We start from the raw sequence: 12,411 nt of genomic DNA, 5'->3' as shown, positions 1-12,411 counted from the left end.
CAAGCGATTTTTCTGCTTTACGCCCATGGGATGAGTTTGATAATTCAAATTCCGGTGGAAATTTCCCCGGGTACGTCATTGCATAATTTAACATCACTTGCTAATTTGGGCACACAAAAGAGCGTACAGCAGACAGACCACACTTACTGAATCGAGCAATTTCAGTAATTACACAGAGCCAGTTGACCTAAACATTGCCCTAACAAAAGACCAGCATTAAAAATAAAGCCTAAGTACGCATCATTAAAAATCCGCCGCCACGCCGGCCTATGCATCGCCAGTGTGAGATGAGACGCCGATGACTTTTCTTGGCGACATGCCGCCGTTGGTGGACTTCGCGTCCCCCCTGCTGAAGTCGACCGCGTCCTCGTCCTCGTCCTCGGCACCGCCCTCAAGGTTGTAGTACTCGTAGTAGTGGCTGCGCCAGAGCTCGCGTTGGTACTCCACCGCTGATTCCTCGACGGACAGACTCTTCTCTACCTCGACCTCGGCCACGCGCAACTCCTCCTCCCGGTGATCCTCGATCTCCGCCGCCTCCTGCATGTCCAGCTCCCGCTCGGCGAACTCATGAGGAAGCGGGTGCTCCATGGCCACCGCTGCCTTTTCAGACGTGGGTTGCATGCTGGAGTCCGAGGTGGCTTGGAATATCTTGGTGTGTGCATCCTTGATCTTGGCGTGGATGGCCTCGACCCGGGCCAGGGCGACATCAGCGGCACGGACGGCAGCTCGAGCGCTCTCGGTGTTTGCAGCCGCCGTTGCAGCAGCAGTTGCAGCCGTCTCGCCTGCTGCAGCTGCCCTATCGGCTGCTGTAGACGCCCTCTTGTTGGAAGTGGCCACGCTCAATGCGGATGCGGCGGCACTCTCGACGTAGGCGGCCGCGCTCTCGGTGCAGGCGGCGGCGCTCGGGGGTGGGGGTGGGGTGGGGGGGACGCGACCATCGTACGGGCCTTCACGAAGCGTTTCCACGGTGTCATCTTTGCAAGAAGGGGGTGCGGGAATGGGGATCGGGATTCGTGGATTCTGGGGTTGTCGGCACTAGAGCAGATGAGTCGGTGAAGCTTAAGGAGGGAGACTTAAATAGACCCATATATTTTCATCGCAAAGGTTCCTAGAAAACAATTGTGTGTGATGTTGTAGGTATTTTTTATTAGCTGTGAAAGACGAATTTGGAATAAAGTGCCAACGGATGGTGTTTTAAATGAACGAGAAATTTTGTAGTACTAATACAACTGTCATGTCAAATTTTGAAAGATTTCAGGGGTCATTTGAACTTCTAAGACATTTAAGTGATTTTCTAGCCATTTAATGACCGTAATTGAAATTTGAACTACATGTACATGCAACAACTAACCTTAACGATTTGAAAACTCATATTTCTTGCACCTGTGTGCGATTTAATTCCATGTGTAGTAAATTGGAAGGAATTTTCAAACATATTGGTCTAATGGCTATGACACAATTAAGCATGGAGTGACATGGCATTTTAATTCCAAAAAATAAAAAAAATCAGAAACACATGAAACCTTGGTTGATGTAATGTCATGCCACCAAGATGATGTGGTAAAAAAATTGGCATGTTTGACCAAAGTTTGGACACACACCCCTCACAAACCGGAGCAACTCACTAGAAGGCTCGTGGTTTCGAGAGGGAACAATGCATGTTTGATGACAAACGGGAGATAGCTTCCTCTTACGGACTTCAATTTTTTTTCTACATATAACATGCACTACTACAACTGTAATGTGAATTTTTTGAGAATTCTAGGGGTCATTTGACCTTTTAAAGACATTTAAGTGATTTTCTAGCCATTTAATGACCGTAATTCAAATTTGAACTATATCTACATGCAACCGCGTAACTGAAATGGTTTTAAAAATCATATTTGTGTACTTGTATGCGAGTTAATTCCATGTGTAGTAAACTAGAAGGAATTTTTAAACATATTTGTATCACGACATGGACACATATGCATGAATACGTATGCATGGAGTGGCATGGCATTTTAATTCCAAAAAAAAATCAAAAACACATGAAACCTTGGTTGATGTAATGTCATGCCACCAAGATGATGTGGTAAAGAAATTGGCATGTTTGACGAAAGTTTGGATACACACCCCTCACAAACCAGAGCAACTCGCTAGAGGGCTCGTGGTTCCGAGAGGGAACAATGCATGTTTGATGACGAATGGGAGATAGCTTCCTCTTATGGCCTTCAATTTTTTTCTACGTCTAACATGCACTACTACAACTGTAATGTGAAATTTTGTAAAATTCTAGGGGTCATTTGGCCTTTTAAAGACATTTAAGTGATTTTCTAACCATTTAATGACTGTAATTCAAATTTGAACTACATCTACATGCAATGCCTAACCAAAACGTTTAAAAAAATCATATATGTGTACTTGTGTGCGAGTTAATTCCATCTGCAGTAAATTAGAAGGAATTTTCAAACATATTGGTCTCACGACATGGACACATGCATACGTATGCATGAAGTGACATGGCATTTTAATTCAAAAATAGAAAAATAATGAGAAACACATGAAACCTTGGTTGATATAATGTCATGCCACCAAGATGATGTGGTAAAAAAATTGGCATGTTTAACGAACGTTTGGACACGCACCCCTTACAAACCGGAGCAACTCGCTAGAAGGTTCGTGGTTCCGAGAGGGAACAATGCATGTTTGATGACGAACGGGAGATAGCTTCCTCTTACGGTCTTCAAATTTTTTCCTACATTTAACGTGCACTAATACAACTGTCATGTGAAAATTTGGTAAATTTCAGGGGTCATTTGACCTTTTAAAAACATTTAAGTGATTTTCGAACCATTTAATGACCGTAATTCAAATTTGAACCACATCCACATGCAACGCCTAACCATAACGGTTTGAAAAATCATATTTTGTGTACTTGTGTGCGAGTTAATTTCATGTGCAGTAAATTCGAAGGAATTTTCAAACATATTGGTGTCATGGCATGGGCACATGCATGGAGTGCATGCCTTGCATTTTAATTCAAAAAAATGATTAGAAAAACATGAAACCTTGCTTGATTTAATGTCATGCCACCAAGATGATGTGGTAAAGAAATTGGCATGTTTGACGAAAGTTTGGACACACACCCCTTAGAAACCGGAGCAACTCGCTAGAAGGTTCGTGGTTCCGAGAGGGAACAATGCATGTTTGATGACGAACGGGAGATAACTTCCTCTTACGACCTTTAATTTTTTTCAACGTATAACGTGCACTACTACAACTGTAATGTGAAATTTTGGAAAATTCTAGGGGTCATTTGACCTTTCAAAGACATTTAAGTGATTTTCTAACCATTTAATGACCATAATTCAAATTTGAACTACATCTACATGCAACGCCTAACCAAAACGGTTTGAAAAATCATATCAGTGTACTTGTGTGCGAGTTAATTCCATGTAGTAAATTAGAAGTCAAACATATTGGTCTCACGACATGGACACATGCATACGTATGCATGGAGTGACATGGCATTTTAATTCAAAAAAAGAAAAATGATCACACATGAAACCTTGGTTGATGTAATGCCATGCCACCAAGATGATGTGGTAAAGAAATTGGCATGTTTGACGAATTTTTGGACACACGCCCCTCACGAACCGGAGCAAATCGCTAGAAGGTTCATGGTTCCGAGAAGGAATAATGCATGTTTGATGACGAACGGGTGATAGCTTCCTCTTACGGCCTTCAAATTTTTTCCTACGTTTAACGTGCACTAATACAACTGTCATGTGAAAATTTGGTAAATTTCAGGGGTCATTTGACCTTCTAAAGACATTTAAGTGATTTTCTAACCATTTAATGACCGTAATTCAAATTTGAACTACATCTACATGCAACGCCTAACCAAAACGGTTTGAAAAATCATATTTTTGTGTACTTGTGTGCGAGTCAATTCCATGTGCAGTAAATTCGAAAGAATTTTCAAACATATTGGTGTCAAGGTATGGGCACATGCATGGAGTGCATGCCATGGCTAATTCCAAAAAAAAAATTAAAAGATGATCAGAAAAACATGAAACCTTACTTGATTTAATGTCATTCCACCAAGATGATGTGGTAAAAAAAATTGGCCTATTTGACGAAAGTTTGGACACACACCCCTCACAAACCGGAGAACTCACTAGAAGGTTCGTGGTTCCGAGAGGGAACAATGCATGTTTGCTGGCGGACGCGAGATAGCTTCTTCTTACGACCTTCAATTTTTCCCTATGTTTAACGTGCACTAATACAACCGTCATGTGAAAATTTGGAAATTTTCAGGGGCCATTTGACCTTTTAAAGATATTTAAGTGATTTTTTAACCATTTAATGACCATAATTCAAATTTGAACTACATCTACATGCAACGCCTAACCTAAACGGTTTGAAAAATCATATTTTTGTGTACTTGTGTGCGAGTTAAAAAATCATCAGACGATGTAAATATCTGGTGTTCAAAAAACAAAATGTAAAGATCTGGCAAGACAACCGACCCCCACACGATTGGCACTCTATCTCGTGGCTCGAGGTTTGGTAGGTGATTGGCGGGGATCATTAATCAGACACGATTCTATATTGGAAACCGTCAGCTATTATGTTCACACACGGATTTGCTGCGGGAATTGTGTGTAATTCAAACTACAATACTCGTAAATTCCAGTGCCCAGCGTGTGTACTGTCCCCGTCGATCTAGATTCCGGCCGTCAATAAATACTACCTTGCTCACATCGTCCCGCCTGCATTCTCATCTACATCCTCCCCTCACTCGCCCTCTCTCTCTCTCTCTCTCTCTCTCTCTCTCTCGCCGGTCTACCCACGCGTCGATGAGGAGTCGCCGCCCCCTGAGGACGCTCACTCGATTAGCAGCGACGAGGACCCCTATGCGCCGCCTGACGAGGTTGCGCCGGACCCTCAACTTTGGATTGGTTTTGGGGCCAGTACAATCTTTGTCTATGAAAGTCGATGCCGCCGGCTGAGAAAGCCAGGCAAGTGGCATTCAAGAAGGAGATGGCGGAAGAGGAAGCCAGGTACCAGGCGGCCTGTGAAGCCCGTGATGCCGCCTAGAAAAGGAGGCGGCGGAGCTTTGGGGGCGGGCGCGTCGTCGTGCCGAGGAGGTGTACGAAGACGGGTACTTCGCGAGGAAGGTCATATGCGCTGGGCGCCTCGTTGCTGCATGGAGGTGAGCCGATAAGCTCCAGCGTGCCACCGACGAGGAGCTCCGGTGGGCGCCCAACCAAATGGCAACATCGGCCGCGCGCATCCGCCAGCAAGAGGCAGATCAGTACGTTAAGCGCTGCGAGGTGGAGGAGTCGGAGTACTGCCTCTGCACAGAAAAGATGCCGCGCACCAAGGAGCTGCTGGCGAGGGGCTGCCGGAATACTAGCCCAGGAGGGATTATCAGTTTTAGTAATCGGTAACAAACAAAAAGGAAAATGTGGAACCCGCTGCGCACGCTGCCTCCTCCCTCCCCGCCGCCGCGCCGCCTCCTTCCTCCCCTGCCCGCTCGCCGCCGCCCACGGCCGGCCCCAACCAAGCGCTGCCGCCCGCCGCCCCCAACCACCGGCCGCCATGCAACTCTCTCCTCCGGCCGTCGTGCGCCTCCCAACCCCGGCCGTCGCGCGCCTCCTACCCCGGTCGTCGCGCGCCTCCGACCCCACCCGTCGCTCGCCTCCGACCCCTGGCCGCCGCGCGCCTCCCTCCACCCGGCTCCCTGTGCAGCTATGGAATCCGTCCTGGCTGATCTGCTCTAGCCGTTCAACTTTAAGTCTTCCGGCCGCTCGGCCAGCGGAGCTCGACGAAGAGCACCCCGGTCTCACTTGTGTGTGGAGTTCTGAGCATCTTCTACCGCTGTGTTCTGCTCTCTTCTATTTTCAACTGAATGCGCTGCCATGTGTGGATTTACTCTCGACTCGCCGGGGCTCCTCCACCTCTAGCCGTCGATGCATAGTTCATTGTCAGTACAGGCTCTGAAGCTGCCCAGTACATGTTGGGGGACATTTCTGGAATCACGTTTCCTTCTTGCAGCTGTAATTTTGATTGCATAGCAGTATAGTTTAGTTGTCTCTAAAGTTTTGATTCACATCAGTACAATTTAGTCCCAGCTGCCATGATTCTGCAAACCATTGTGCTACCAAAAAGATGGTGCTTTGTTGCAACAAATTGTGGGGAAAATGCAGTGAAATAGGGCCAGTACAAGCAGATGGTGCTTTGTTCTGTAGGCTGCCACTGTTCTGCCTGTCCGGTAATAGCGGCGGTGAGACGAACACCGTGCGCGCACCTGTGTGACATGAAGCGGAGGCATCACTATGGCCGCGTACAGAGTGTTGGGACTGCAACAATTCCCAAGGTCTAAAGCGTAGAGGACGTGCTTGTGAGCTGTGATGTTCTGAACTTGTGATATATGTATGCATGTATGCTTTGTTTTGTGATGGATCACATATAGATCAATTCTTTTTCTTCTACTGAAAATCAATATGTTCTGCAGCTGCGGCGGTGAGAGGCAGACCCGCTCATGTTACTCCATCTCCCAAGCTAAGTTTTCTGCTATTTTTGATGTTATTCCTAAAAGAAAATCATTTATACATGGCCAATGTGAATGTGCAGTCTGGTGTAGTGCAAAAGAATAGTCACGTATGTGGTTAATTAGCTGAGCATGCAGGGCCTGTTTGAGCTTTAGGTGGAAACTAGTTGGATACTAGCGTTTTTGGAAAATCAAGTTGTTCTTTCTTTACATGATTTACAAACTCACATTGCATTCTCCTGTTGCTTTACTCTTCCATCTCATATTGCTTCATTCTATATGATTTGAGTTATCTAAAAGAGTTTTTGTTCCTGCTATCTACAGAGATACATTCTTTTAACTGAAAAATGTTGTATCTGGCGGCCACCACTCCTTGGAACTTTTCTTCCATCTGCTTGTACGCAGACCATGGTGCTTCACTTTGTTCTTATCTTTTTTTTTTGTGCAGCCAGTCAGTGCTTCTTCTTGATCTCCTGACCACCAGCGCCGCTTCTTCCGGGCCTTCTGCTCATGGCGCTCGAGCTGTCTGTACATTTTTTCCTCAGTTCTAAATTCCCAGAGCGCCAGTCCAACTACATATCAGGTATACTATGTTGCCTCTGCGATTTTCCGTATGCTTGTATGTACAAAATATGGTACAGTTGCTGCTTCAACTTCTGCCAACTCTGAATGCCAGTGGCGGAGCTAGCGACAAATGACTAAGGGGGCCATGGCGTGTGTGGAGGGCTAGTTTCTTCACAAACTATATTTCTCTCAATTTGTGACAAACAAATTCAGAATTTCTTCACAAAAAAGTCCAAGAGCTGGGGGACATGGCCCCTGCAGTAATACACATAGCTCCACCAATGCCGCATTAGCCATTTTTATTTTTAACACATACATCTAGCTCAGTTCAACGCTGCAACCACAGGCCGTTCAATCTCTCCGCCATGGACACGCCCCTCCTCTCCTTCTGGTTGCCTATCATCCCGGTGTGGCCAGGGCGTTGGGTTCGCCACCACTGCGACCATCAGTCCAACCCGGCCGCCCCAGGCCGTTCACCGTCGCAGCTATTAGGCCGATTGTGTCGAGCCTCCTGCCACTGCTGGTGGGGCTCCATCGCTGCACCGCCCATACCGTTCACCGCCGCCACACCGGGTTGTTCAACAACACAACCCGAAGCAGTTCAACGCCGCGGCTTGGGAGGCACACACTTCGCCCCTCCATCCCAGGGGAGCAGTACATCTCCTTGGGCGTGAGCAGTCCATTGCCGATGTACACTGTTGCTCTAAGCTCCTTGCCAACTGCTCCAATATGTCCAGCGCCGTCCCCAGTCCAGCCCCGTGGCATCCGGACGATCGAGTTCATGCCGAGCAGCAGTCCACGGCCATCAGCTCCTATTTCCACTATAGTGGTTGGGTTGCCGTTTTCCTCATCCTTCCCGGTGCGAGACAACCCAGCCCACATGCTGCTGCCGTCCGCCACCCCAAAATAGCTTTGGCTCTTCCTCAAGCAACCATTTGAAGAACCTTTTGGTGTTTTTTCTGCTGGTGATTGATTTTAGCAAATTGTAGCTATCTTGCGTATGGAACTTGAAAGTTCAAGATTGCTGTAGATTCAATTCTTGTAGTATAAATGTCCCAAAGTTCAATGACATCGCTAATTGATGTATTGTGGTCTTGCATCTCCAATGTATGTTGCTCAGCATCCTCCCAATCCGCTCGATCTCGTCCTGCTCTGGAGCATGCTTCAGTTCAACAAAAAGCTCCGGAAAAGTTCAAAAGTACTTTGTATTTATGGGCTAAAGTATATTATTTTTTGTAATGCTACATCATCAGCTATAAAAATTAGCTTAAGTCCTCTTTAACTCTTTTTTGCATCTCATATGCCAGGCCGTGGATTGCGCCCAGCACGTCGTTCTGCAGTGAGCCAGGATAGAGGTTGTTGGACACTGTCGTGCACACCGTGAGCAACTGTGGCCATTGGCCACCCCTTCAGCCAGTTGTCTTTCCTTGGTTTGATCTATTGAAAATTGAATTGTTGAAATTTGAATTGAACCGTTGAAAAGTTGGTTATGAACCTGTGACCTTCTGTTTGAATTGAACGGTTGAACTGATGAACTACTACCTATGATCTTGAACTGTTGGAATTGAAATGTTGAATTTGGTCATGACTTTACCGGGGACAAAGCATAGTTTAGTTTCTAAATTTTACAAGATCATACGCAAAAATATTTGATATACAGATACAAAAGAACTCTATAAAAGATCATGGGTTGGTTGTTGAAGACATGTGTTTTTGTGTATATTTTTAAGCTCGTAGTTCTATATTATATTTACGTATCCTTCAAGATAGTGGAATTTCAAAGAAAATAGTGTGCTCTCGTTTGTGTCCAAATCAGAGCCCAAATTAGTTGAAGAAAAATTCTGCAAGTTTGGTGCATGTGCTGCTACAAATCTATTGTATATCTGCGTGTAGCTATTGTATGTCTTCTGAATCATGATGCATGCTACATGTCTTCAGTGCGTGTATGGAAGGCTGAGAAGTTCCATTGCTGGTATACGCCAAGTTCAGAGGCGTTTTCGCCAACGGCGCCGAAGCAGCGGTCAAAATTAAACTCGGTTCATGTTTCGCAGTGCGGCTATTGTTGCGAATGAACTTGGTTGGTTGTAGCTGCTTGTACTAAACATGTGTGCCTGTGTTATCTTTGGTAATCAATGATGCAGACTAAACATGTTCTTGTGTTATCTTTGGTACTCAATGGTTGTAGTTGTTTGTACTAAACCAAGCTGGCTAAGGATGAAGTACACGATGCAGGCAATGAGGACAACCAAAGCATGCAATTCGTACACATAGCAGCAGCTACAAGTTCTTCTGTCTATGATGATATGATTGGTACTTCTTAAAAGAAAGTGTACATGATAGTTTGATGTTTCTCATGAAAGGCAAAAATGGTTTGAATTAAAAACATTGATCAGTACGAATAAAAAACTATTATCAGTTCGAGTGCTCTCTCCTGCCTATTTTGGTTGATGTCCATGAATAGACAAAAAATTGTATGAAATGTTCAATTATTACTAGCATATATGTTTAGATAATAAATAGCTCTCCGTTCGTCTATGGAAATTGAGAAAGTTCGTCTATGGACCTGACGAATATATGCTCAAAGAAAAATAAAGAAAAAATACAACACATTTATTGCGGAAAAAGTTTATTTTAGTTCAGCTATACAAACCATGCATGTTTAATGATGAAAGTTCGGTAAGCTCAAAAAAAAAGATGAAAGTTCGGTTGCTCAACCCAAAACGTTTTTGGAATGTGAAAAATACCTCAGTACTTTCCGGAAGAGAAAAACACATGATTTTTTTTAAATATCATTCAGTTCAACAATATAACCTATGCAAGTTCGGAGACGATGATACCGTGAACCGTTGAAAAGTTACAAGGAAAACCATACAAAAAAACAGAGTAAAGTCTAGTATATGAAAACATGCTCAGTACAAACCCATAAGAACATCTGTTGAAGTACTTTTTTGGAATCTTTTAAAATTACTCTATGAAAAATACATCAGTACAGACACACCCCTAGATCAGTACGAGTACTCTGTTTTTTCTGACGGGAAAAAAACACGACATGTCTCACCGTAATCCAAATTACTCTTCAACGGTTGCGAATTTGAGAAAACGTTCAACATGACTAAGTTTTGTATTTTCAATATCTTTCTAACAGTATATTATTTGTCTTATTTCGACAAAATTTTAAAAAAATCGCGTTCAAAATCAAATTTGACCATATTCAAATTCGTTTTTAAACCGTAAGGAATTAGAAAAACATTTCAATACGAAAAAGTTGCGTATTTTTCATAGCTTTCCAGCGCCGTATCATTTGCGTCAATCCGACAAATACATTTCGCCCAGAATTTCACCGTTTTAAAATTACTTTTAAATCGTATAGAATTAGAAAAAACAATAGATATATGGAAGATGCGGATTTTCACCAGCTTTCCAATGCCATCTTATTTGATCAATTCCGATAAACCGTTTAAAAATTGAGTCCAAAATACCATTCGCGTTTTCGGTTTTGAAAAAAATGGGTTTTTCAAAACTGCTTGTAAATTGTGATGGTTTTGCAAAAAAATATTATATATTTGTAATGTAGATGTCAAGAGCTTTCCAACGATATATTACACGCTCCATTCTGACGAAAACATGATCAGTTCGACGAGATGAAAATCATCAGTACAACCGTCTGAAACCATCAGTTCAAGTAAGGTAACAAAATAATATTCTGTTACGCGTAATAGAATAACCCAGATGTATATGTATATGTGTGTATATATATATATTCTGTGATGATCTAATGAACAATTAATATATATATTATGAATTCCATTTTCTATCTGTTTTTGTATACTAATTTGAATCTAGCTGTTATCATCCACATATACAAAATGGAAAACGTATACACACACATTGAAACATAACATATAAGAATGGAAAACAGAGTACACACATTAAAATAGAGCAATAAACAGAGCAATACTATGATTGCTGTGAATACAAAGCTATCCACGTCGAAACAACTTTTAAAAATAAAATGCGTCCATGAGACCATGACCAGCAGCCCTTGCCTAGGGTAGCTCTTGGCTCTGCCTGAACTCGTGCAGGCGTTCGTCCAAGCGGTCGACACGCTCACAGTACATCTGGAGCACGATCTCGAGATCCAAGTTGGCTATTTCATCGAAGATCACCAGCTCGAGGATGTGACGGCCATGTTCCTCTACTGCGCCCAGGTGGACACCCAGGCCAAGGAGGCGGTCGAGCCTACGGACTAGCGGGTCGCGGACAAGGCGAACAGCGGCACCCATGCGAACGGCGAGGCGGGCTTCTGGTGCAAGTACGGCATGGCCGGCATCTGGTGCAAGTACGGTGCTGAGGGCCTCTGCCCACTCCTGGCGAGGAATGGGGGTACTGACGGGACGTGTACCCTACTGCGACGCCGTGTTGACAGCAGGCAAGCGCCGATGGATCTGCTCTTGCTGTGCGGCGCGCCGCGCCTCTCGCTCTGCGGCGCTCCAACGGTCTCGCCGTGCGGTGAGTGATGACCCACAAGTATAGGGGATCTATCGTAGTCCTTTCGATAAGTAAGAGTGTCGAACCCAACGAGGAGCAGAAGGAAATGATAAGCGGTTTCCAGCAAGGTATTCTCTGCAAGTACTGAAATAAGTGGTAACAGATAGTTTTGTGATAGGATAATTTGTAACGAGCAACAAGTAACAAAAGTAAATAAAGTGCAGCAAGGTGGCCCAATCCTTTTTGTAGCAAAGGACAAGCCTGGAAAAACTCTTATATAGAGAAAAGCGCTCCCGATGACACATGGGAATATCGTCAAGCTAGTTTTCATCACGTTCATATGATTCGCGTTTGGTATTTTGATAATTTGGTATGTGGGTGGACCGGTGCTTGGGCACTGTCCTTACTTGGACAAGCATCCCACTTATGATTAACCTCTATTGCAAGCATCCGCAACTACAACAAAAGTATAAAGGTAAACCTAACCATAGCATGAAACATATGGATCCAAATCAGCCCCTTACGAAGCAACGCATAAACTAGGGTTTAAGCTTCTGTCACTCTAGCAACCCACCATCTACTTATTACTTTCCAATGCCTTCCTCTAGGCCCAAATAATGGTGAAATGTAGTCGACGTTCACATAACACCACTAGAGGAGAGACAACATACATCTCATCAAAATATCGAATGAATACCAAATTCACATGACTACTAATAGCAAGACTTCTCCCATGTCTTCAGGAACAAATGTAACTACTCACAAAGCATAATCATGTTCATAATCAGAGGGGTGTTAATATGCATATAGGATCTGAA

The 12,411-nt window shown here is 44.0% G+C and overlaps 1 long non-coding RNA gene across 3 annotated transcripts; it reads left to right on the top strand.

The window, feature by feature from the left end:
• Positions 1 to 5,412: 5,412 nt before the first annotated feature.
• LOC147980218 (uncharacterized) lies at positions 5,413 to 9,531 on the top strand. Of its 3 annotated transcripts, none has more exons than XR_015619164.1 (5): positions 5,413 to 6,423; positions 6,506 to 7,124; positions 8,226 to 8,303; positions 8,413 to 8,485; positions 9,044 to 9,531. It is a non-coding gene; the product is annotated as an uncharacterized LOC147980218 (long non-coding RNA). The 3 variants fall into 3 exon arrangements; XR_015619166.1 differs by having other exon boundaries at positions 8,226 to 8,326; XR_015619165.1 differs by lacking the exon at positions 8,226 to 8,303.
• Positions 9,532 to 12,411: the final 2,880 nt, after the last annotated feature.

The sequence above is a fragment of the Triticum urartu genome, chromosome 3A (assembly GCF_056163025.1).
Source record: "Triticum urartu cultivar PI428250 chromosome 3A, HENAU_Tu73, whole genome shotgun sequence".
NCBI classification, from domain to species: Eukaryota; Viridiplantae; Streptophyta; class Magnoliopsida; order Poales; family Poaceae; genus Triticum; species Triticum urartu.
Note: the sequence above shows the minus strand (reverse complement) of the source record. Positions and strands in the feature narration are given on the sequence as shown.